This window comes from Bos grunniens, chromosome 1 (genome assembly GCF_055505025.1).
Source record: "Bos grunniens cultivar Pamir isolate PY7600 chromosome 1, Bosgru_T2T1.0, whole genome shotgun sequence".
NCBI classification, from domain to species: domain Eukaryota; kingdom Metazoa; phylum Chordata; class Mammalia; order Artiodactyla; family Bovidae; genus Bos; species Bos grunniens.
The window spans coordinates 69,742,169-69,770,137 of record NC_141165.1 but is presented as its reverse complement, the minus strand read 5'-3'; the positions used below and the strand labels follow the sequence as shown (position 1 = coordinate 69,770,137).

General features: G+C 41.2%; 1 pseudogene; it reads left to right on the top strand.

Moving 5' to 3' along the window:
- The first annotated feature begins 890 nt into the window (after nucleotides 1–890).
- On the top strand, nucleotides 891–20,954 carry LOC147379585 (large ribosomal subunit protein uL5 pseudogene; annotated as a pseudogene).
- The last annotated feature ends 7,015 nt before the right edge of the window (nucleotides 20,955–27,969 follow it).

Here is a 27,969-nt window from a genome sequence, read left to right as displayed (position 1 = left end):
AGCCTAATATATTTTCTCTAAAGTCTTGGCTCAGCCTACATTATTGTTACTGATAGCTACTCAGATTAAACAACAACTCAAGGTTATTGTCTGTGTGTCAGTTCTCAAAAGCATAATATACCAAAAAACACTTGGTATTTCCCCACCTAAGCCAGCATGTTTTGTATGTCAATCTAAAAATAAAAGATACTGAAGTAACATGTATGTAAATTTATCTACCCACAGTAGATCCTCAGTGGTTGACTCTGAATCCAGATCTATAAATATAAGTGTCCTTTCCGGAATCCGTTGTAATCTCCAAGCATCAAGAATCTCCTGTGTACTTGGTGCAACCCTCGGTTTTGCCTCATTGGGTCGCTGGTCCTCTATTATTGTAACGCTGCCCCAGAAAGAATCTAATGCTGTATCCTAACTCCTTTTCACCAGCTCTGTCAGAATTCAGATTAGAGAAGTCATTACAAAATGTTACTGCTCTTGTCCTCTACCTTAGCCTTTATCATGTTTACAGCTGAAAAGAAGAAATGTAACTGTTATCCATGCAAGTTAGGAAACAAGTTCAAGGGATTATCATCTATTAAGAATAACATAAAAACTTACATACATTTTAGAATTATTTCGTGCTGCAAAATACATGACATAAGCAATTATGAAAACAAACTTTCAGTGTAAACATTTTTATGTGGATATGTGTATGTATAAAGAGTCATCATAAGTACCCTCCTCTTTTTATGGAAATTCCCAAAATAAAACATTCATGCAAGCACTACTGAGATGAATGAATAAATATCTGGAGTCTGGAATTTTATTACCAACTGACATATCATCAGTCAGGTTCGTACATCTATTTGCCTTTAGAATAGTTAAGAGATCTGCTAAACATTTCAAACAATATGACCAAGACAGAAAATGAAATTATATTTGATCATGGTTAGTACCTCTATAAGGAGAAGGCAATGGCACCCCACTCCAGTACTTTTGCCTGGAAAATCCCATGGATGGAGGAGCCTCGTAGGCTGCAGTCCATGGGGTTGCTAGGAGTCAGACACGACTGAGCGACTTCACTTTCACTTTTCACTTTCATGCATTGGAGAAGGAAATGGCAACCCACTCCAGTTTTCTTCCCTAGAGAATCCCAGGGACAGGGGAGCCTGGTGGGCTGCTGTCTATGGGGTCACACAGAGTCGGACACGACTTAGCAGCAGCAGCAGTACCTTTATAACATACTAATAGGTTTGTTATAGTATTAACAATGTGACCCTGAAAAGACAAAAAAGGAAAACAGATGAAGTGCTGGATCCTCTCTGGATTTTACAAGTCTTTACTGTTTCATTATCATTTAAAAAATCTCTTTGTTCATTTGATACATCTTTTGTAATCACAAGTAAACAATGTCAGCATTTAATCAACTGGTGACATAAAGACGTACTATGCTGCCTTGGGTTGCTTTGCAGCAACTCTTGGGCTTCCCACTTATATAGGTCAGTGCCAACACCATGTTATGGGACTGTTACACAGCCCAAGGAACTGAACAGAGTCCAAGCTTTATGCTCTTCAATTGCTTCACTAGAACAATTGAAACCATTTTGGAATCAGAAGAATTTCATCCATGTGATAATAATGACTACAAATTACTGACCTCCTAATAGATGCTAATAGATCCTAATAGGAAATGTGCTCTTACATATATATTTTCCATGTAATCTACACAACATCCCCATGAAGGTTTTACATAATAGGCCTAGAGATTCAGCAAGTTGCCCAATACGACACAGCTATTAAAAGAGTCAGGGCTTACCAGGTGGTGCCGTGGTAAAGAATCCAAATGCCAGTGCAGGAGATGCAGGTTCAATCCTTGGGTCAGAATGATCCCCTGGAGTGGGAAATGGCAACTCACTGCAGTATTCCTGCCTGGAGAATCCCATGGACAGAGGAGCCTGGCGGGCTACAGTCCATGGGGTCACAAAGAGTCAGACGTGACTGAGTATGCACACAGTAACAACAGTGATTGAGAGAGTCAGGATTTTAAACTACCAAGCACGCTGTTCCTACTTCCTAAGATACATTTTCCTTTCTATTTCCACTGCATTTTCTGTATACTTTAAAAACAACAAAAGTGTTCATTTTTATTATATATATATTTTTTTTTTAATGAAAAATTACAAAAAGAAACATCTGCCTCCTACTTGAGTCCCCAGCTGCCAAACCTCCTCTTCAGCGATGTTCTATGCTTCTACAAGTAATTATGTAGGTACACACTCCCCTCTCCAATTTTTCTGATATAAATGGTAACTCACATTATGCCAGTGAGTTTTAAAAAGCATTCTCCTTGGAAACTAAGATGTTTACTTTTGAACATTTTTATTTTTAAAAATTTAGTGGATAGTCTTTACACATGGCTAGAAACTGAAACAATCCAGAGTGAAAAGCAAGTCTCTTCCTCCAGTCCTTGAAATTCTTCAATTTCTCCTGCCAGACTGAACCACTGTTACCAGTTGCCTTTGGAACCTTCCATATATCTTCCTTTCAAATAAAAACATGTATTTGTATCCCTTCCTCCAGTATATTTTGTTTATTTACATAAGCAACAGCAAACTGAACACATTGTTCTGCACCTGACTTCTTTCACTCAACCATAATATCTTGAAGATCATTCTATGTTAGTTTGTATAATTCTATCTTAATCACTTTCAACATCAGACAGAATTCTGTTACATGTGTAGACCATAATTTATTTCACCAGTTCTCTATGCATGGACATTTACATTATTTCGTGTCTCCTGCTAGTGTGAAGAATTCTTTGATGACTATCCTCTTCTGTGTACATATGTGAGAAAGGTTTTATGCAGGATAAATTCTCAGAAGTAGAATTGTTGAGTCATAGGGCATATGCATTTATTTCAATGGTCGTTGCCAAATTACAGAGGTTGTACAGTTTACATTTCCTCATTAACATGTTTGAAAGTACACTTTTTCATCCAAACCTCACCAACACAGAACTTTATCAAACTTCTGTCAAGATGGAGTTTCATTCCTTTATTAGCTGTTTAGGTAGAGTTTCTGATTTTATGGATTAAATCTACTGTTTCACTGTGTACCAGACTCAGGAATACATTCATGAGACAAAATTCATTCACTCTGGACAACAAAAGCAAGGTGACCTTTGATCAGCTACTTTATTTAGTACCTACTCTAGGCCAGGCAATGGGAATACAGGAATAAATGAGCCCTGGTTCCACTCAGGGACTATAACTGTCCCCAAGTTTTGGTGAAAATGGCTTCAAGCACATTTCAATTGCTACTTGGAGAATGGATCCCATATGCTCATTTACTCACTCAGTCGTGCATGACTCTTTGTACCCCATGGATTGTAACCCGCTAGGCTCCTCTGTCCATGGGATTCTCCAGGCAAGAATACTGGAGTGGATAGACATTCCCTTCTCCAGAGGATCTTCCTGACCCATGGATCAAACCCGGGTCTCCTGCGTTGCAGGCAGATTCTTTACCAAAAAGGCTTAGACTTCCACCAAAGCTTTAGAAGATGCCGGGCAGCAGGGGGTTGTGGTGGTGTACAACCCTCCCACTTGATGCCTTTTATCTTCACTCTGTCATATGAATAAGACAGTTACAAACAAAATAGAAAGCATTTGGTATACCTAATAGGTGGTACTCACATTTTAATTGCAGTATGCTCTGTATCTCTAGCCTAGGAACAAGCTATAGGGTTTATGTTCTTGGAGAGTGGGGAGAAAGGGTTTTTTTTTTTTTTTTTTTCGTCCTTTTTTGGGTGGCAAGAAAAGGATATCAAAGTTTGGTTTTGTTTTTTTTAACATATGAGAAACAGAAGAAACTAATTGTGAAAACATCAGTATTTGAAGCAGATTCTAACAACTGCCATCTTCCAGCTCTCCCTAAACTGACTACAGGAAAGCCTTTATTTTGTGGGAAATTATTTTCATACGTTCCGTTGATAGTTTATATAGAATCACACTACACCACACTACTCTAAGATTACTCACTTTGGTTACCAACTGTTAGATTCTGATAATGTCAGTTCAGTTCAGTTCAGTGGCTCAGTCGTGTCTGACTCTGTGACCCCGTGAACCACAGCACACTGGGCCGCCCTGTCCATCACCAACTCCCGAAGTTCACCCAAACTCATGTCTATTGAATCGGTGATGCCATCTGATCATCTCATCCTCTGTCGTCCCCTTCTCCTCCTGCCCTCAATCTTTCCCAACATCAGGATCTTTTCCAATGACCCTGGGTCTTTTCAGCTCTTTGCATCAGATGGCCAAAATATTGGAGTTTCAGCTTCAACATCAGTCCATCCGATGAACACGCAAAACTGATCTCCTTTAGCATGGACTGGTTGGATCTCCTTGCAGTCCAAGGGACTCTCAAGAGTTTTCTCCAACACCACAGTTCAAAAGCATCAATTCTTCGGTGCTTGCTTTCTTATACTCTAAATCTCACATCCATACATGACCACTGGAAAAACCATCGCCTTGACTAGATGGACCTTTGTTGACAAAATAATGTCTCTGCTTTTCAATATGCTATCTAGGTTGATCATAACTTTCCTTCCAAAGAGTAAGCATCTTTTAACTTCATGGCTGCAATCACCATCTGCGGTGATTTTGGAGTTCTCCCCACTGCCCCGGCCCAAATAAAGTCATCCACTGTTTCCACTGTTTCCACTCTTTCCCCATCTATTTGCCATGAAGTGATGGGACTGGATGCCATGATCTTAGTTTGTGAATGTTGAGCTTTATGCCAACTTTTTTCACTCTCCTCTTTCACTTTCATCAAGAGGCTCTTTAGTTCTTCTTCATTTTCTGCCATAAGGGTGGTGTCATCTGCATATCTGAGGTTATTGATATTTCTCCCCTCAATCTTGATTCCAGCTTATGCTTCCTCCAGCCCAGCATTTCTCATGATGTACTCTGCTGCTGCTGCTGCTGCTAAGTCGCTTCAGTTGTGTCCGACTCTATGCGACCCCACAGACGGCAGCCCACCAGGCTCCCCCATCCCTGGGATTCGCCAGGCAAGAACACTGGAGTGGGTTGCCATTTCCTTCTCCAATACATGAAAGTGAAAAATGAAAGTGATGTCTCTCACTCGTGTCCAACTCTTAGCGACCCCATGGACTGCAGCGCACCAGGCTCCTCCATCCATGAGATTTTCCAGGCAAGAGTACTGGAGTAGGGTGCCATTGCCTTCTCCAGATGTACTCTGCATATAAGTTAAATAAGCAGGGTGACAATACACATCCTTGACGTACTTCTTTTCCTATTTGGAACCAGTCTGTTGTTCCATGTCCAGTTCTAACTGTTGCTTCCTGACCGGCACACAGGTTTCTAAACAGGCAGGTCAGGTGGTCTGGTATTCCCATCTCGTTCAGAATTTTCCACAGTTTATTGTGATCCACACAGTCAAAGGCTTTGGCCTAGTCAATAAAGCAGAAATAGATGTTTTTCTGGAACTCTCTTGCTTTTTCAATGATCCAGCGAATGTTGGCTATTTGATCTCTGGTTCCTCTGCCTTTTCTAAAACCAGCTTGAGCATCTGGAAGTTCACGGTTCACATATTGCTGAAGCCTGGCTTGGAGAATTTTGAGCATTACTTTACCAATGTGTGAGATGAGTGCAATTGTGTGGTAGTTTGAGCATTCTTTGGCATTGCCTTTCTCTGGGATTGGAATGAAAACTGACCTTTTCCAGTCCTGTGGCCACTGCTGAGTTTTCCAAATTTGCTGGCATATTGAGTGCAGCACTTTCACAGCATCAGTGAACTCCAGGAGTTGGTGATGGACAGGGAGGCCTGGCGTGCTGGGATTCATGGGGTCGCAAAGAGTCGGACACGACTGAGCGACTGATCTGATCTGAAAAAATGATTGTTTAAAATAAGGGTCAGTAAACTATGACCAGTGGATCACCCACATAGTCTTGTAAATAAAGTTTTATTGGAACATTCCATGCTATTATTTTTTAACTGAATGGACTAAGTTCCTTGGTTGGGTTAATACGTATAGACTGCCTGAGATAATAAAACGTTCACCATCACATTAGGTTAACGCTAAATGAAGGTCTTCTTAGTCCTGACAGGAGAAAAGGGTTGAGTGTTAACCTCATTATGAACTATTTTCCATGCTTTTTTGTTTCCATATTTTCTAAGGACATTTTCATGCTATAACTGCAGATTGAGTAGTAGCAAAAGAGATTTTATAGCCCATAACCCCAAAATATTTATTACTTGACATTTTACAAAAAAGCCTTCAAATTTCACTGTAAGGATAGTGCATCATTAAGCAATTGCCTATTGATTGACATTTCAATCATTTCTAATGTTCTGCTGTTATAAATATTCATATAGATTAAATGATAGTTTGATCTCGTATTACAGGTATTTTGGACGTCTGTGTCTTTGCACACTTGTGAATATTGACTGATATACACAAATTTAAAACTTTTTTGCATTGATATTAATACGTCAGTCATTTCTTTTATAATTTTTGTGTTTAGTATCATGCATAGAAAGGTGGATAGCTACTGGGAACTAGGGGTTTTTTGTTGTTGTTTTGCTTGTTTTTCAGCAAATCTAACCTGCTGTTGAATTCTCCAATATGTACTTGGATGGCCCTGCTCATTCTTTTTCCATTTATACCAGGAAAATGGCTCAAAACGAGAGCAGGAAGGGGAGAGCAGCTGCCCATGACACAGCCACTCTGATTGTGCTCTGACTGATGGCTGGGTTAATCTTCCCAGGCTCTGGCTGAACTCTATCTCCAGGCTAAATCCAAATTCTGACTGGCACACTGCCTCGGGTCCCACCTTCCCATGACTCTGCCCACGCCTCTAGCTAGCCAGGCACAGCTGAACTCACAGAGTGCCAACGTCTCTGGGCTTCCTGAACGCTATACTTTTTCACGCTTTCCAAACTAGGCTCTCACCCTGGGCTGCAACTTTTTAATGTTTGGCCTGCCTTGTCTGTTGTGTGGTCACCAGTTCAGACAGGCTAACAGAACCAATGCCAAATGAAATTCCCCTTCAAATAGTTCTCAGTGTATGGAACTTGGAATAATGTGTATTTGTTACTCAAGAAAAAATCCATTATTAAGAAAAATCCAATTAGCCCCCTGAAGTTAATGCCTCACAGGTACTTTCAAATATCAAAATTATATCACAGTATACGTCTAATTGGAGAAGGAAATGGCAACCCACTCCAGTATTCTTGCCTGGTGGGCTGCCGTCTATGGGATTGCACAGAGTCGGACACGACTGAAGCGACTTAGCAGCAGCATACGTCTAATACCATCCACAAAGAGATCTGCAGAGGGCAAGAGAGAGGGGAGGATGTGTCTATATTAATAAAGTTAACTTTTGAAACTAGCTATTTTTTAATGAAAATAAACTGATTCAGAAGACCTAGAGGATGCCATTACAGCATAATTTACAGAACAGTGTGGAAGTTTCAATAAACTTTAAAAAATACTCTTTCATGAAGTTTATGAGAATTCATTGCCACAGGTTGTTTTCTTGATCTCCTAAGAATTCATTTTCTCACAAATTGTACAGAATATCTTGTAAAAAGTAAACACATGGAATAGTATTTCTAAAATGCAGTAATTGTTTTCTTTTATCTTCTCTCCTCTTTGTCATTTAGAACTCTTTCTTTGACTCTTTCAAAGAATTTCCAGTTTTCTTTGTAGACTGACAAAAATAACTTCAAATCACCCTGGAATCTATGTATAAACATAGGGTCATTGCATTTCTTTTTGAGAGAATTTGGCTATGACTGCTATTAAATTTTAAAGATGAGGAATGGCAAATGATAACCTCTCATGATTTTGCCATCTAACTCTAGCCCTTGTTTTCCTGCCTTTTGAGACATTGGGATGTCAGAGTCTGGATTTTCCCTAAATCGCGTCTTTAGATGGTAATTAGTTTTCTATTACTGCTGTAACATTGCATCACAAAATTGATGGTTTAAAAACAACACAGACTTGTTCTCCTATACTGCTAAAGGTCAAAAGTCCAAAACTGAATTTTACGAGTAATAAATCAAGGTATTCACAGCGCCATGTTTCTTCTGGAGCCTCAAGGGAAGAACCCATGCTTTGTCCTTCTCAGCTTCAGAGGTTGCCTGCAACCCTTGGCTCATGGTCCCACATCATTCTGATTTCTGCTTCTGTCAATACATCTCTTTCTCTGACTCTGAAACTCCTACCTCTGTTTTATAAGGACTCTTGTGATTATGTTGTGCTCTCCTAGATAATCTAAAATAATCTCCCAGAATCAAGATCCTAACCTTAATCGCATCTGCAAAGTCCCTTCTGCCATGGAAAGGTCCAGAGATTAGAATGCAGACCTCTCTGGGGGGACCACATTTTGTCCTAATCCAGGCACATGCACATGCATGCTAAGTCACTTCAGTCACGTCCAACTCTTTGCAGCCCTATGGACGACCCCAACAGGCTTCTCTGTCCAGACAAGATACTGGAGTGGGGTGCCATCCCCTCCTCCAGGGAACCTTCCCGATCCAGGGATCAAACCCATGTCTCTTACATCTCCTACATTGGCAGGAGGGTTCTCTATCACTGAGCCACCTGCAAAGCCCAATGCAGTCACATACTTGAATCTATTTTACAATTTTGCCTGGATAACTCACTAATGGGAAAACACCATTAATATTTTGGGGGTTTAAAACTAGTATAAAGGCAATAGCTATGTCCATGAAAAGAGGCAGAAAAGGATATTAGGGCAAATACAGTTCTGTAATGATCTATTTCTGTAATTACACAACCACATATTCTCTCTGCCAGATGCCCTCTTTCATACTTCAATTCCATCCATTCTCATATCTGTCTGACCTTTAATTAAAACTAAGATCTACTTTTGGGTATTAGGAACTCCCCATTCTAGGATCAACAAGCTCCCCTACATCCTTGAACACGATTTATCTTAAATATAGTTCATGACTCAGTATGATTAGAGTTTGGTTTTCCACCAATACCACTGTCATCTCTAATGTAGGCCACATCCCATTGTGTTTCCTCATTGCTCACAGGGTAAGGAGGCATTGCTATATTTTATTTCATTGTTACTTCCTACTTTTTCTCCACCACTGCTCTCAGTACCATATTTGTTTTGGAAGGAAGCCCAAGCCATTCACTTATACATCCCTTCCCCCACCTTCTCTAATTATCTATGGAAATTCAGAATACACTCCACTTTCCTTGATCATTTCAGGATTTTAGTCTTTCTCTCTACCCTATCTACCACCATCAACCTCAAAAGCTGCATACAAACTTCCCAACATTCTAACCTCACAATTCTTCTGAGGACCAATATAATTCCTTAATCTTGCCTTCTCCCCTTGCCAGCTGGGTGCAGTAATGCTCACTCATTGATCCTGCCCTGACCTTCCATGGTCAAAGGCTTTGAGAAGCTTTGTATCATCATTTGGAAAGCTCAAAAGCAATGCTCAAAATTCTCCAAGCCAGGCTTCAACAATACATGAACTGTGAACTTCCAGATGTTCAAGCTGGTTTTAGAAAAGGCAGAGGAACCAGAGATCAAATTGCCAACATCCGCTGGATCATTGGAAAAGTAAGAGTTCCAGAAAAACATCTATTTCTGCTTTATTGACTATGCCAAAGCCTTTGACTGTGTGGATCACAACAAACTGGAAAATTCTGAAAGAGATGGGAATACCAGACCACTTGACCTGCCTCCTGAGAAATTTGTATGCAGATCAAGAGGCAACAGTTAGAACTGGACATGGAACAACAGGCTGGTTCCAAATAGGAAAAGGAGTATGTCAAGGCTGTATATTATCACCCTGCTTATTTAACTTATATGCATAGTACATCATGAGAAACACTAGGCTGGAAGAAGCACAAGCTGGAATCAAGATTGCCAGGAGAAATATCAACAACCTCAGATATGCAGATACCACCATTACGGCAGAAAATTAAGAACTAAAGAGCCTCTTGATGAAAGTGAAAGAGGAGAGTGAAAAAGTTGGCTTAAAGCTCAACATTCAGAAAACTAAGATCATGGCATCCGCTCCCATCGCTTCATGGGAAATAGATGGGGAAACAGTGGAAACAGTGGCTGACTTTACTTTTTTGGGCTCCAAAATCACTGCAGATGGTGATTGCAGCCATGAAATTAAAAGACATTTACTCTTTGGAAGGAAAGTTATGACCAACCTAGAGAGCATATTAAAAAGCTGAGACATTACTTTATCTGTCTAGTCAAGGCAATGGTTTTTCCAGTAGTTGTGTATGTTGGACTATAAAGAAAGCTGAGCCCAGAAGAATTTATGCTTTTGAACTGTGGTGTTGGAGAAGACTCTTGAGAGTCCCTTGGACTGCAAGGAGATCCACTCAGTCCATCCTAAAGATCAGTCCTGGGTGTTCATTGGCAGGACTGATGTTGAAGCTGAAACTCCAATACTTTGGCCACCTGATTCGAAGAGCTGACTCATTTGAAAAGACCCTGATGCTGGGAAAGATTGAGGGAAGGAGGAGAAGGGGATGACAGAGGATGAGACGGTTGGATGGCATCACCGACTCAATGGACAAGAGTTTGGGTAAACTCCGGCAGCTGGTGATGGACAGGGAGGCCTGGCCTGCTGTAGTCCATGGTGTCGCAAAGAGTCGGACACAACTGAGCGACTGAACTGAACTGAACTGAACTGAAAGTAAATAGACCTTCCTGCGGTTGAACTCTAACCTTTTTTCTCAGTTCTAGAAACTGAGGTTTGACTTGATGTCAAGAAGTTACAAAGTGACAAAAATGGTTTTCATCTTGCTCCCTTGTGTTTAAGACCTGTGACAGTCTTCTGTCCCCACAAGCCTCCAGGGGTCCTGACCTTGTTCCTCCCCCAGCTTGGGGCTGGGGTTTTATCTGTAACAAGTTTTTCTGGCACTTAAAACCTGCCATTCTGTGTCATCTTAAATCGGAACATTACTTCTGTCTAGAATCCAGTAGCCACATCCATGCTAAGGCTAACCATTAGCTTGGACCCTGAATTTTAAAGGTTCATGTATCTCCTGCCCACTATGTTCTGCCTGTCTAGCTAGATGTTCTCCCAGTGCCAACAGCTGGATCTTTATCCCTGATATCTGCTCACGCAAGGAGACTGGTCCAGCTTCAATTCAATCTACCCTACCAAGTTTCAGTAAACTTTTCTGTGACAAGCTATGAAATGAGATATGATAACAGCCCCCAAGCTTTCTGCCACTCTCTTACTGTTATCAAATGGGATTTTCCTTCTTCCTTTGTTCTCTAGTCACTTACCCCAGAGGCTTTTTTCTTGCATTATTTCCTTCCCTCGTGGCTCCAGGACATTCCAAACATTTTAGATTCTCTCTTATCTTGGTTTCTCTGCCATCTTCTCTTGGCCAATATTTCAAATTTGGTAGTTCCTGGGGTCATCATTAGGACATCTGCAAAACTTCCAGTTCTCTTAGGTCTAGGTAACTGGTAGAGTCTTACTTCTCTACCCTCTCTGCTCTGGCCAACAAAATGTCTTTATGAAAAGTCTCATTTCCAGGAAGAAGCTTTAAGAGATAATGCTTCCTCAACCTAAATGTCAACTGATAAATGAATAGATAAAGAAGATGTGTACATATATAATGGAATACTGCTGCTGCTGCTGCTAAGTCGCTTCAGTCGTGTCCGACTCTTCATGACCCCATGGATTGCAGCCTACCAGGCTCCTCCGTCCATGGGATTTTCTAGGCAAGAGTACTGGAGTGGGTTGCCATTGCCTTCTCTGAATGGAATACTACTCAGCCATAAAAAAAGAACAAAATATTGTCATTTCAGCAACATGGATGGACATAGAGATTGTCATACTAAGTGAAGTAAGTCAGACAGAGACAGACAAATATCACATGATATCACATATGTGGGGTCTAAAAAATGATACAAATTAATGTATTTATAAAACAAACCCACAGACTTAGAGAATGAACTTATGGTTACTAGCAGGAAGGCTGGTGATAGGGATAGATTGGGAATTTGGGATGGACTTGTACACATTACTGTATTTAAAACAGATAACCAAAAAGGACCTACGGTATAGCACAGGGAACTCTGTTCAATGTTATCTGGCAGCCTGGATGGGAGAGGAGTTTGGGGGGAAATGGATACATGTGTATGTATAGCTGAGTCCCTTTGCTGTCCACCTGAAACTATCACAACATTGTTAATCAGCTATACTGCAATATAAAATAAAAAGGTAAAAAATTTTTTAAATAAAATAATATAACCAAAAAGGACCTATTGTATAGCACACAGAACTGTTCAATATTATGTATTAACCTAAGTGCTGCAGTTCATAGGGTCGCAAAGAGTCAGACACAACTGAACGACTGAACTGAACTGACCTGAACTGAAGTGGGAAAAGAATTTGCAAAAGAAAAAATACATGTATGTGTATAACAGAATCACTTTGCTGTAAACCTGAAACTAACACATTGTTAATCAATTGTACTCCAATATACAATAAAAAATTTTTGTAAAGAGATAATGCTTTCTTTGCCATATTTTCTTTCCTTTTGCCTCCATGACCAACAATACACTCTGAGTGAGAAGAGTAGCCCCAGCCAACTTACAATGGACATGGAGCAATAGAAGAAATAGATCTTTGTTGCTTGAAGCATTTGAGATTAGGGAGTTGTTTTTGTACAGATACTAATCTACCATCTATTTTCTCCACTCATATTCCAGTCTGTAGTGGACCAGGTATTTTACCTAACCAGTATGCCTTTGAAAACCACCCCTTTCCCACTTTGGGTTTATGTAATTCATGGCTTCAGGGGTGAGTATATGACTCAGACCCAGGCAATCAAACTATCCCATCCCTTTGGCCCCAGCGATTAGTCCAGTGTTGGTCACACTACCCAAGTTAGACACTGTAGTTTATATCAGGGTTTGGCTGGAAAATTGGGAGGGAATTTTTTTTTGTATGGACTTGCTTAAGCAGGTAGACTGTATTCTTGGGGCTGTCAGTGGATACTTAGGAAAGTGGAGGCAAACAATGTAGAAAAAGTTTTCATTGCTATTCTTTTTTTTTTTTTGGTGGTGCTGTATGGCATGAGGGGATCTTAGTTCCTTGACCAGGGATCAAACCCATGCCCCATGCATTGGCAGCAGGGAGTATTAACCACTGGACCTCCAGGAAAGTCCAAAGAGTAAAATATAGTTTTGATGACATTGTTTGAGGCATTGGATTTAGCCATGCCATAAATCCTTATACTCTTCAGACTTTCCTGTGATGTAAGCCAATAAATTTCCTTTATTCTTTATTTTGAATTGAGATTTCTGTCACTTGCAACTGAAAAAAAAATGCTGATTAAAACAGCTGCAAAGCATTAATGGAAACATCAGTAAACCACACAATTTTCCCTTATACTGTCACCCTAGAGAATATCAACTGAATTCTCAGTGGGATCAGCACTCCTCTTGCTCATCTTTATTTACTTCCTATTGTATTCCTCATGGCACCTTTTCCCAGACATTCTCTACTTTAAATTCCTTTCCTGTTCCCTAAGATGAGCTAGCCTTTAACTTCTCTGAAATCAAATTCATCTGTCTTGAACATCCTCTACTTATACCCTATTCCTATGCAGTTTCATCTATCCATCTCTTTCCAAACTTAACCATATCACTTGTTCCTTTCCTGGTGGTTTGTGTCCTGGTTTTCCTCTAATATCTCCAACCACTCCTGTGTCTCCATTTCCTTCCACTGCAACCAGGGAACAGCTGTTCACAGCATCTACCTGTCCTTTCTTACAGTGTGCAGATTCCTGATTATCTCTTCCTTTGGCTTTATCTGTCACCCACAGGCAAATGGCTCTCAAATCCAGTTTTGGCCTGCTAGGCTTTTGCATTCACATGCCCCAGTTGGAAAAACACCTCATACTCACCATGTCCAAAAGTGAAATTATTCTGCTCTTTCAAAATTCAAGTTCCGAGTTATTCTGAGAAATCTCAGTTTCTCTCCTCTGTATCTTCAGGTCCAATTAGTTACTATGTCATATCAATATCACCCTACAGTACTTCTCCAAACTATACCCTCCTTACTACCAACATAGATACTAATTTGGGCTTTTATTACCTATTTTGCAGACTCATGCAATCATTGCTTCAGTATCCATAGAAACTGGGTTTCTGATCAAATTCCAGAAGGCCAAAAACAAAATTAAATAAAAAGATACAAACTGAAATAACTTTTTGTTTTCTACCTCTTGTCCAGGCACATACATCAGCTCAGAACTCTCAGATGAATGTCTGCTAGACTCCTGTTATTTGTCTTCACAAGTTATATCTCAGTACTTCATATCTGCAATGATATCCTCAGGACATATGCTCAGGGGCCAATGCTGCAAAATTCTTTCAGAGTCCTCATGGCCCCACAGAAAAGTTTCAAACAAGCTACTGCAAAAGATTTTCCAGAACTCAGGCAGTATCATTTTTTTTGTTAGAGAATGTTTTCCAAGTCTTGTCCCAGACTCTTTAACTTTCTTATTATACTACTATCCTGAAAATGTTTTTGTAACAGAGCCCAACAATAAACCATAATATAAAATTCTCATCTGTAGATGTATAAACCTGTAAGAATTTCTCTAACAGTAATCATCTACCCAGCTTCCCACAGGCAAATGACTCTCAAATCTATTCACTCCAGTCTTGGCCTTCATTTTTAGCTCATTCTCTTCAGAAAATGGTTCCAGTTCCTTTCTTGAAGGACAACATAGATCACTCTTTAAAAAATTCAGTCATCCCTACCAACTACAGAATCCAACCCAAAGTCCTTTGCCTGGTGTCTCAGTCCATTTGGGCTGCTATAACAAAATACTATCAGATGAGTAGCTTAATACAGTTGACCCTTGAGCAAGGCAGGAATTAGGGGCACCTACCCTCTGTGCATTCAAAAATCAAGGTATCATTTATAGGTAGTCCTCCTTACACAAGATGCATCCGTATATGTGGTTCTGCACCTGGAATTCAACCAACTGGGAATTGTGTACTATTGCAGTATTTACTATTGAAAAAAACACACATGTAAGTGGACCCATGCAGTTTAAACCCTTATTGTTCAAGGGTCAACTGTAAACAACAGAAATGTATTTCTCATAGTTCTGGAGGCAGAGAAATTCAAGATCAAGGTGTCAGCTTCTCTCCTTGGCTGGACGACCACTTTCTATCTCTGCCTTCACATGGTCCTTCCTCTGTGTGTATCCATGTCTTTGTCCCAATTTTCTCTTCTTATAAGGACATCAATCATATTGGATTAGGACCAATGAGTCTTAAAGACCTCATTTAACTTAATTACCTCCTTAATGAGCACTTGTCAGTAATCTTGTCTTTGAAAAGTAGATTTGACTTAGACATGCAAAAATAGGGGATGCTGTAAGGTTGCAATATTATGAACAAAGTCCCAAAACCTGGCAAGGAAACCCCACGGAGTAATCAGTGGCCAGTTTGGAAACCTGGCTAGAGAAGCAGGTGTGGGAGATGAGGATGGATAGGTGGTGTCACGAGCTGAACTGGGTCCCCCAAAATTTATATGTTGAAGTCCTAATCCCCAGGATCTCAGAATGTACCTGTATTTGGAGATATATTCTTTAATGAGGTAATTAAGGCAAAAAGCACAGATGTACCTGGTGGTCTACGGTCCATGAGGTCGCAAAGAGTTGGACACAACTGAAGCGACTTAGCATGCAAGCGCACAAGGTAAAACGAGGTCTTTAAGGTACACCCTAACCCTAACCCTAACCCTATCTTTTATAAAGTCTCTGCAAACACTGAATTAGCTACTATTCTGAACCATTTCTCCTAAAGGAAATACAGGATTAGGTTCCTGCGAGCCTCTGATTACAACAATTTCATCAACCAATGAACATATATTTGTTTTATGTGTGTTCAGTTTGTGTCTGCACATGCTCACGTGCTAAGTCACTTCAGTCATGTCCAACTCTCTGCAACCCTACAAATTGTAGCCCATCAGGCTCCTCTGTCCATGGGATTCTCCAAGCAAGAATACTGGAGTGGGCTGCCCCTCCTGCAGGAAACTTTCCAACCCAGGGATCGAACCTGCGTCTCTCATGCCTCCTGCATTGGAGACATGTACCACTAGTACCACCTGGAAAGCTCCCTGTTCTGTTTAAAGATGTCTTATTTAATATACATTGTTGATTCATTAACACTGAACTACCAACCAGCCACACCATAACTCATGCCTGAATAAAGCTTATCTAACACTGTATTTTTTCTGTAAGGCACCTCACAGCCTTTTTGTACCAAGAATACCAGACAGCACTTCAGCACTATGCTTGGAAGTCATTTTAAATAGCAAAATCACAAGAAAAAGCACACACACACAAAAAAAAAAACACGGCACTAAATAGACCATAAAAAGATAACTTGTTTACAGTCTGAACTGAGCTGAGAACACACATGTTGAGCAACTCAAATTTTTCATTGCACTGCACATGCTTGTGAATGACTACACAAGTGCCTCAAGTATTGATCTTGGAGTCAGAGATAAATTCTAGCAAGTAGATGAATTAGAAAATATGAAATCTTGGACTTCCCTGGTGGTCCAGTGGTTAAGAATTCTCCTGCCAGTGCAGGGGACAAAGGTTTGATCCCTAGTCCAAGAAGATTCCACATGCCACAGGGCAGCTAAGCCCATGTGCCAGAACTACTGAAGCCTGCATGCCTTAGAGCCCATTCTTGCAGCAAGAGAAGCCCGCACACTGCAACTAGAGAGTAACCTTTGCTTGCTGCAACTAGAGAAAGCCCACAAGCAGTTATGAAGACCCAGCACAGCCAAAAATAAATGAATAAAAAAAATAAATGTGAACTCTGTAAGTAACAAGGATCAACTGTACTATTAATCCCATTTTATAGATAAGGAAACTAAGACTTGCAGCAGTTAAGATCTTTCACAAGGTCACTGCTTGTGAAGTTAGCATAGCCAGGATTCAAATTTTACTTTGTAGAAGATTTTTTTTTCACCAGTACTGAGTCAGGATAGGATAAACAGAGTTGAGGAAATCAGTCAAGCACACTAATACAGAGGCTGCAAATAGCGAATAGCCTTTGCAAAAACTTGCCAATTACACGAAGCATGCTTTCTGGGAATGACACCAAAATATTAGTGAAGAGCAGTTTCACACTTTAAACAAAGAGGATTGTTCTTAGAAGTACAGTAGTAATAGATTTATCTGATGGCACTAGAGCCCAAGTGACAAAAATCCACAGCCTTTGTTTCTGCAGAGTTTATGTTGTTATCTTCTCAATACAATTCTGTTTGAGGAAAAAAATAAGTACATTCACACCCAAGCATTACATAGTATACAACAGCATAATCAGGGACATATTATAATAGGGCAATTCAAGGAATTAGTGGTCAAGTCTGTAAAGGGGCCTTCATGCACCAAAAAGCATAGTGTATAAGCCATTAAAAAAAAAAAAAAAAGCATTTATTCATCCAGAAAACCACTAAGCTGCCACTGTGATATCAGGTCCTCAACATTAGGGTGAATATAAAATAGTTCCTGCCATGGCCGTAATCACAGAAGAGTTCCTGAGGCAGGTGTAACTGTGTGTGCCTGCATGTGTTCTGTGGTGTTTTTACTCTGTTTCTCTCCCTCCCATACCAGGGATCCAAGACATGTCTCCTGCATTGGCGGGCAGATTCTTTACCACCGACCCACCTGTAAGAGAGCCCTTTCTTGCACGTTATCTTCCCAGAGCTGCTACCCAGACATCACCACAAGTTCCTGATTTTCTTCCTGTCCCTCTGACCTCCCTTTGGGAAATACACCTCCTCTTTCCAGCCTCTAAATTAGATAGTCCTGAAAGTCAGTCCACAAATTTTTCTTCTATCTCTTCTCACTCCCTAAGTGATCTTATCCAATCTCAGGAGTTTTTTAATTGATTGTTTTTTCTGGCCGTGCCACTCAGCACGTGAGATCTCAGTTCCCTGACCAAGGACTGAAACTGCACCTCCTGCAATGGAAGCGCAGAGTCTTAACCCCCGGACTACCAGGGAAGTGCCAGTCTCAGGGTTCCAAATGCAGTCAAGGACTCAATTGGAAACAGATGGCTCACTGAAATTACAGTAATTCAAGTAGGGCTCACTACGGGGACTATTTGTAAAGGCATAAGGACAGCAATGGGGCTTCCCTGGTGGCTCAGATGATAAAGAATCTGCCTCTAATGCAGGAGACCCAGGTTCGATCCCTGGGTCGGGAAGATCCCCTGGAGGAGGAAATGGCAACCCACTCTAGTATTCTTGCCTGGAGAATCCCATGGACAGAGGAGCCTGGCAGGCTACCGTCTGTGGGGGCAAAAAAGAGTCAGATGTGACTGAACAACTAACACTTCACTTCACTTCACGGACAGCAGTACTCTGAGGCCAGCAGGGGGAGGGAGGGGCTGCTTCTACCCCAGGACTAGAGGGTTAAAAGGAGGGGGCAGTGACCGCGTCTGGAGAGACAGCTGTGTGGAGGCCTGCCTGACAGGAGCTGTAAATTTTCATGAAGGGGCTCAGGCAGCTAAAGGGAACTGAAGGGAGGGAGCTGGGGAATAAGTCACCCCACCTTGCTCTCCTTTCTTCTGATGTGCTGCCGGCGGCTGAATTCAGCTGGACACCAGAAGGTTGGAGTCCACTGACTTAATCACTATGGATTAGTCTGTACGGAGGCAGGGAGCAGGGTGGAGTGGTGTGGGGAAAGAATCTGGAAGGCCTGCAAAGATGTCCAGCATGCTCTCCTCTGTGGAAGAGTCACATATTTGATTAGTACCAACCTTAACTTTTTGAGTTGAATCACAGTGGTCCATTGGCCCCCTGAATTTTCACTTGAGGGTCCCATGCCCAGGCCTGGTCCTACCTATTCTGTTCCTTCCCTACTCCTTCCCTACTCCCCTCCCAGTTTTACCACCATTCACTTGATAGCTTAGGCCCAAACCTAGCTTTCATCCCTGAATCATTGATTTCTCTTACACCCAATCCATAAGCAAGTATGTCAGCTCCACTTTTTGTGTGCGTGACAGAGACATCAGTGGTTTAATGGATAGAATTCAGCTCCACTTTCAACTAATGTCCAGGGAGTTCCCTAACAGTCCAGTGGTTAGGACTTGGTGCTCTCACTGCTAAGGGCCCAGCAGTTCCTGGTTGGGGAACTAAGATCCCACATCCCACAAGACACATGATGTGGCCAAAACACAACAACAAACAATCTGGATACTCCTCATCACCTGCACAGCATCCAACCTCGTCCATACCCACATATATCTAGCTTGTATGAATGCAACAGACGGCTACCTGGCTTCCCCACCTGTTCTGGCTCCCACTACAGTTGATTCCACTTTGGGCTCTGCTAGGTCCACATAGCGGAGAAGGCAATGGCACCCCACTCCAGTATTCTTGCCTGGAAAATCCCATGGATGGAGGAGCCTGGTAGGCTGCAGTCCATGGGGTCACGAAGAGTCGGACACGACTGAGCAACTTCCCTTTCACTTTTCACATTCATGCATTGGAGAAGGAAATGGCAACCCACTCCAGTGTTCTTGCCTGGAGAATCCCAGGGATGGGGGAGCCTGGTGGGCTGCCGTCTATGGGGTCACACAGAGTCGGACAGGACTGAAGCGACTTAGTAGTAGTAGTGGTAGGTCCACATAGTGAGGATTTCCCTGGTGGCTCAGAGGGAGGTCCACATAGTAGCTAGAGTGATTTTTCTCTAGTTACTCTCTAACTCCTTACCCCGATTAAATTTTCTCCCCAGGAACTATCGCCACATAAATGCCTGCATATGTCTATTCAATTATTTATTTATTGTCATTTTCTCCATTAAAATGTATGTTTTATGAAGGCAAGGATCTTCTTGTCATCCCCTCAGTTGAAATGATTATTTCTTTTTTTAAAAAAATTTATTTATTTGTTTATTGTTGGCTAGGGCACACAGGCTTCAGTAGTTATGGCATGTGGGCTGAGTAGTTGTAGTTCCTGGATTCTAGAGCACAAGCTCAATAATTGTGGCAGATGGGCTTAGCTGCTTCGAGGCATGTGGGATCCTCCCAGGCCAAGGATTAAAACAGTGTCTTCTGCATTGGTAGGCAGATTTCTTACCACTAAGCCACAAGGGAAGCCCTGAACTATCTCTTGAGTGAAAAAAAAAAGAAGAAGAAGAAGAATACCTCTGCAAAAGACATTACTAAGAGAATGAGAAGACAAGCCACAGACAGGAAGAACATGTTTGCAAAAGATGTATTTGATAAAGGACTATTATCCAAAACAGGCAAAGAACCTTTAAAATTCAGCAATTAAAAGACAACTTGATTAAAAAATGGGCCAACATCCCGCCACCTCACTAAAGAAGATACACAGATACTCTTCCTGTTTTCCATCACAGTTCAGAATCAGAGTGAAAAGGAGAGCCCCATGTGGGGACTTCCCATCTATAAGCTCTGCCTCAACATCTCTGGCAGGGAGAGCAGACACGAACTGACCTGGGCAGCCTCAGGGCAGGAGCAGCCCACGGGCCAGACCTCCGTGTTCTCCAAAGCTAGATACGCCATCAGGTCCTTTGGTATCAGCAGAAATGAAAAGACTGCCATCCATTGTGTGGCCAAGGCAGAAGAAATTCTGGAAAGAGGTCTAAAGGCACAGAAGTGTAAGTTAAGAAAAAAAGAATTGCTCAGATGCTGGAAATGGCTTTGGGATCCAGGAACACATCGATCTGGCAATCAAATGTGATACAAGCACCGGCGCCTATGGTCTGGGCTTATGTGTGGTGTTGGGTTGGCCGGGTTTCAGCATCACAGAAGGGCAGAACAGGCCGCACTGGGGACAAACACAGACTTAGAACATAGGCCACGCGCTGTTTTCAGCAGAAGTATGATGGGATCATCATTCCTGGCAAATAAATTCCTGATTCTTTCTGAAAGGCCAAGAAAGTACACCTGAAACTAATATAATATGTCAGATATATATTAACGAAAAAATTTAATTATGAAGAAGCCAACAGGACTTCCCTGGTGGTACGCTAAATAGGAATGTGCCTGCCAATGCAGGGGACACAGATTTGAATCCTGGACTGGGAGGATTCCATGTGCCACGAGTACTGAAGCCCATTCACCTAGAGCCTGTGCTCTGCAATGGGGGAAGCCACCGCAATAAGTCCATGCACCACAGTGAAGAGTGGTCCCTGCTCACAGAAGCCGGAGAGCACCTGCTCACAGTAATCAAGACCCAGCACAAAAAAAAAAAAAAATAAAACAAAGCCAACAAAAATTTTTCAGTAAAAAAGAAAAAAAGATATGCAGATGCAAGATAAGAATAGGAAAAGATGGATGTTCAACACTATAGATCATTCAGTTCAGTTCAGTTCAGTTTAGTCACTCAGTCATGTCCGACTCTTTGCTACCTCATGAATTGCAGCATGCCAGGCTTCCCTGTCCATCACCAACTCCCGGAGTTCACTCAGACTCACGTCCATTGAGTCGGTGATGCCATCCAGCCATCTTATCCTCCGTCGTCCCCTTCTCCTCCTGCCCCCAATCCCTTCCAGCATCAGAGTCTTTTCCAATGAGTCAACTCTTCGCATGAGGTGGCCAAAGTACTGGAGTTTCAGCTTTAGCATCATTCCTTCCAAAGAAATCCCAGGGCTCATCTCCTTCAGAATGGACTGGTTGGACCTCCTTGCAGTCCAAGGGACTCTCAAGAGTCTTCTCCAACACCACAGTTCAAAAGCATCAGTTCTTCGGCACTCAGCTTTCTTCACAGTCCAACTCTCACATCCATACATGACCACTGGAAAAACCATAGCCTTGACTAGATGGACCTTTGTTGGCAAAGTAATGTCTCTGCTAGGAAATTGCAAATTAAATTTAAAATTGCAAATTAAAATCACTACACATGCACTAGAATGGACAAAATCCAAAACACTGACAATATCAAATACTAGCAGGATGTGGAGCAACAGGCACTTTCTTTCATTACTGGTGGGAATGCAAAATGGTACAGCCAACTTTGGGAGATGGTTTGACAGTTTCTTATAAAATTAAACATAGTCTTAGCATATGATCCACCAGTTGTGGCTCCTTAGTGTTTACCCAGATGAGTTGAAACTTATGTCCACACAATACTTGCACACAGGTGTTTTCTGCAGCTTTATTTATAATTGCCAAAACTTGGAAGCAACAAAGATGTCCTTCATTAGGTAAATGGTTAAATATAGCATGGCACATCTAGACAATGGAATATTCTTCAGCACTTAAAAACAATGAGCTACAAGCCATGAAAAGATGTGGAAGAACCTTAAATACACATCACTGAGTGAAAGAATCCAATCTACAATGGTAATATCCTATATGATTTCAACTGTATTACATTTTGGAAATGTCTAAATTATGGAGATAATGAAAGGATCAGTGGTTGCCAAGGAAGAGGGGAGAGGAAAAGATGAACAGGCAGAACATGGAGGATTTTGGTTCTGTATTATACTCTAATGTTTGATACACACTGTCACACATTTGTCATGGAATACAAAATACCAAGAGTGAGCCCTAATGTAAGCTATGGACTTTGGGTGATGAGTAGGCTCATTGATGATAACAAATTTACCCCTCTAATTCACAGTGTTGATAGTGGGGGAGACTATGCACGTGTGGGGACAGGAGGTATATGGGAACTCTCTGTACTTTCTGCTCAATTTTGCTATGAAACAAAAAACTACTCTAAAAACAAAGCTTATTTTAAAAATATTATGTGTAGAGAGCCTGGAGCAAATGGACCATAAATCTATAAAACCTGTGCTACTTAATTCTGAAATTAATCAAAACCCTGAAAAATCTTACTTTGGTTCTCTTATAAGATTGCAGTACAGGACTTCCCTGGTTCAGGGGTTAAGACACTATGTTTCCTCTGCAAGGGGCATGGGTTCCATCCCTGGTTCAAGGCGGCACAGTGTGGAAATAAAAGTAAGGAAGAGGCTGGAAAGATAATGCCTCTGCAGCTCTAAGCACAAAAACCATAGGGAAAATCTCCAGTTAGTCTAGCTTGGGTTACAAGACTCCTTCATGACTCAGGGAGAGTAGGCTACAAAGAAAGACTGAGCCAGAGTCACTTGCCAGGGACATCTGCAGCCAGAGGGCAGCAGAAGGGCCATCTCCAAGGCTGAAACCCTGATACATCCATATATATTGTTGTATATATAACTGCTGCTAGAATCCCCCGAGTACTTCTCTGCTGTGGATTACTCTGACCCTTTGCCAGGTTCCCGGACCTCCGCTCACCATTCAACTTCTAAATGAGTAGCTCCACAACCCAGCTTGGCTGCACAACACTTTGATCAATCAGCAGCACTGTAACAATTGTTCAATCTTTGACCAGGGCCAGCTTCACAAGTGTGTAACCTGGGCAGTTGAAAAGGCCCTGCATTTAGAAGGGCCCTGTATTTAGTTTAATGCTTGGCTGTCACTATGTTGACATTCTTAATTAATTTTGAACATGGGCCTTGCATTTTCATTTTGCACTGAGTCTAAAAAATTACACAGCCTGTTCTGATCTTGCCTTTCATCACTAGAGCAGAGGTTTTGTGATTACATGGTAGCAGTCAGGGGAAAGCTACAAAAGAAGAAAAGTAAATGCTGGCTATGCAAGTATTATGTGTCACTGAACATGTACACTTGCAATCTGAAGGACGGATGAAGTCCTTAGGACAGTTCAGGAGGAAAGGCTCTTAGAGGTAATAAGACCTAATACAAGGCTCTTTTTTAAAATTATTTTTGTTTGTTTATTTTATTGGAGTTTAATTGCCTTACAATGTCATGTTAGTTTCTACCATACAGCAAAGTGAATCAGTCACATGGATACATATATCCCTTATTCCTTGGATTTCCTTCCCATTTAGGTCAAGTATGTAAGTGTGCTTAGTCATGTCTGACTCTTTGCGACCCCATGGACTATAGCCCACCAGGCTCCTTTGTCCATGGATTTCTCCAGGCAAGCATACTGGAGTGGGTTACCGTTTCCTCCTCCAGGGGATCTTCCCCACCCAGGAATCGAACCTACATCTACCGCAGCTCCTGCATTAGCAGGCAGAGTCTTTACCACTGGGGAAGCCCTCATTTAGGCTAAAGCCCTAATTCAGAAATTAGAAGAGAGGTTGCCTCTGGAGGGTGGCTGGGGGTTGGAACTAAATGAGAAGAGTCACATGGGCACTGTGATTACAATACTGCTGTATATCTTGATGGGACTTTGTATGCACTGTTCAAACCTCTGGCAAATGTACATTTAAGATTTGTGCATGTCACTGTAAATGTTGTATCAAAAGAAAACCTATAGGAACTTCCCTGGTTTTCCAGTGGTTAAAACTCCTGGCTAGAACTACATTCATGTCTGTAATTTCGATGCTGGAAATGCATCAAAAATTAGATGGATTACAGTATATATAAGGGGATGGATGAATGTACAGGTGGATAGACATACAGACAGACAGACAGGTATGTACTAGGCCAGTAAATTTAAATGGTAATGGAGGACTCTGGGTGATGAGTACACAGGTGTTCACTGTAAAATTCTTTCAAATTCTGATGCTCTGAACTTTTTCATAATGAAAGTTGGGGGGGGGGGGACTCTTAAAAGAAAAAAGCAGCTTCTGTTCGTTTTTAAGATTTACCAGTGACAAACACTTTAATGGGCTTGGCAGTTATCGTGAGTCAGAACACCTAAGCTAATAGCTGAACTGTATTTTGCTTAAATTAAAAACTCAAAGATGCTCTTCTCAGATCTCTAAGTCCTTAAAAAGTTTATGAAGAATGTTTGTAAAATGAGAGATTGCTTGTGCTCATCTCAAAGCCATTTAGTGCCTGCAAGGGACTGAGGCCTCAGGATGATCTATAATGCATGGAGTGTATGCTCTCAGCGGTGTTTTTCCTCTTTTCTTGACGTCAGTTGCCATTTGTAAGGGTTGCCAAGGTAATGACCAGATACATCTAAAGACATGGCCACAAGAAAGGACAGCATATTTATTTTTTCTCTTTTAGCATCCAATATATTTAAAATTCATAACACAGTTTGATGAAATTCGACTTCACAGAGAACCAAACTTCACTGTACAGAAAAGGACTCCCCTAATCCCTCCCACCCCTGCCCAGCCCTGTGTTTGCAGCTCTGCTTTTAATGACTGGAATTATTTGAAAACTGCATACAGGCTTTTACATATGCCGTATATTTTTTCCTGGGGAAAAAAATCATTTTTGGTAAAGTCAACAGAAAGACTTAGTTTACCTCAAAGGCAGGCATGGGAAAAATTGAGATCTGTTTCAAAAAGGAAGTTTTCAGGTTCCTTGGAAAGTATGTGATTTTTAAAACTTAAGAAATGGGACTTCCCTGGTGGTCCAGTGGCTAAGACTCTGAGCTCCCAATGCAGAGGGGCCTGGGTTCAATCCCTGGTCAGGAAACTAGATCCCACATGCTGTGACTAAGACCTGGCACAGTCAAATAAATAAATATTAAAAAAAAAAAAAAACTTAAGAAACGATACTTGGGTTTATCAATCAGTATGATTAATTGACATGTTTCTAATGGGACAGATTTGTCATGTCACACTAATTCTAAGTTTTCCATCAATAAAAAGCATATAAGTGTTACAACTTTCCACGTTGACAAGTATATTTTTATTTTGTGGCAGCAATAAATAAACCACTGTGGGTTGAGAAGGAACTCATTTCAGCTCAGTTGAACTTCATTATGTTTTGAAATGAAGTCACCCTAATATTAGAAAATTACATGCTGGCATGAACTTCAATATTCTATTTCTGTTAATGGCTCATTCATTTCAAAATAAGTTCTTACTATTGTATACTTTTAAGTCTGTATATTTTGGCATTTTTGAAATTCATTTATTTACCTTTAAAATGAAGTCCAAACATGAAACAAAAGTTATTTTCTAAGGAGATCTTTGCAAGATGCAGAAATCTTTTTATGTGTGAACAAACATTTTTCAATGTTTTATATGAGATACAGGATTTTTTGTTTATGAGCATGCTTGTCCTCTTGGATGCCAATTATAGAGGGTGCGAAACAAATCTGTCCTCAAACACCTCTTGAGGTTTTTACCTTTTTTTGAGACAATTTCTATTTTCAGCCTGAACCACTTCTTGGGCAAAAGATTCCATAAACTTAGCACCAAGTTTGTAAGACTGTAGTATATCTCTTTTTTGTACATCTTAGAATTATAAGAGTCAAGCCTCAGATCATGTGCCCTTTTGCTATGGAGTTTGATGGAAAATTCTGTGTACACGCCTCTCCTCATTTCATGGGATGGGATCATACCACTTTCCTGAGTCGCCATTAGAGGCCCAGGACTCAAAGTCCAAACCCCTGGAGGTCATTCTTTCTCCTTGGGTTATTTTGGAACTTTGCCAAGTCCACAATGTCTTTCTTGAGAGTGATCAGCATTTCGGGAGAGTGTGCAAATGGGTCCTTAAAACAAATGTATGGGTTAATAGATGCTGAATGCTAACATCTTCATGGGGTTGAGAAATTGCTGGTGTGGGAATTGGGCGGGGAGGAGAAAGTTACAATTTGAAATACCACTGGGTTGTGTTGGCTTTCTCAAATTTTCTGAACCTCTGCTTTGCTTGAATTTTAAAGGTAAGAAACATCCGTTAGTGCATCCCTTACAAGCAAACTTACGACAGTTAATCAATTGTTGAGCATGATTGAGCCCCTATTTTAGGGTCTGGCACTGCTCTGGAATATTACAGAGTTTGTGCCTTCCTGTGACTTTCCCAAATATCAAACTTCAGAGACCATGTAAAGAAAACCTAACGGACTCTTTGCTGCTGATACAATATGTGCTTCCCTAAGCTCCTATTATTCACAGATTTTCTAGCTGGGTTCTTTTTTCTAGCCCTCCTTTTTACAGTGACATTCTTAGACCTTCTACCAGTCTTCACCAACATCAGCTCTGCACTGCCTGGTTTGCTTAATACTGGCAGACTGAACCCACTGAGAGAGTCTCATGCCACTAGCCCCAGCCCCAGGGAACTCCGCTGGCTCACCTTCCTCCTCCACTCACTGCCTTTCCACCAAAGGAAAGGGATTAGATGTATTAACTTTACCAGGTAGATTTAAAATGCACTGTGAGTCACTGAGCAGAGCTCACAGAGTGTTAATGCTGCTGCTAAGTCACTTCAGTCGTGTCTGACTCTGTGTGACCCCATAGACATCAGCCCACCAGGCTCTCCTGCCCCTGGGATTCTCCTGGCAAGAACACTGGAGTGGGTTGCCATTTCCTTCTCCAATGCATGAAAGTGAAAAAGTGAAAAAAGTGAAAGTGAAGTCACTCAGTCGTGTCCGACTCTTAGTGACCCCATGGACTGCAGCCCACCAGGCTCCTCCATCCATGGGATTTTCCAGGCAAGAGTACTGGGGTGGGGTGCCATTGCCTTCTCCACACAGAGTATTAATACTGGGAAGCAAAAGAGATGAGAGCTATGTGACCTTGGACAAATTACCTAACAATTCTGAATCTGTTTTCTCTTCTATAAAATAGAGATGACAATGTTTACTTCATTGGCTTATTGGAGGGAATTAAGCTAATGTACAGAAAGAACCTTAAGCACAGCAAGCTTTTTAAAAAAACTGGTAGCCAAAAAAACTTTTTAATAAGAATAAAATAAAAAGATAGTTGCCATTACTACTTTGAGATTATTTCTGAATTATTGTCTGAGTCTAGGCTTACAAACAATAACAACAACATCACTACAGAGAAATAGATCAGTTTGGCCCACAGAAATTTAAAGTGAAAACGCAGGCAACAGAGAACAGACTTATGCAAATGGAGGGGAGAAGATGGGAGGAAGGAGAGGGTGCAATGTATGGAGAGAGTAATATGGAAACATACACTGCCATATGTAAAATAGATAGACA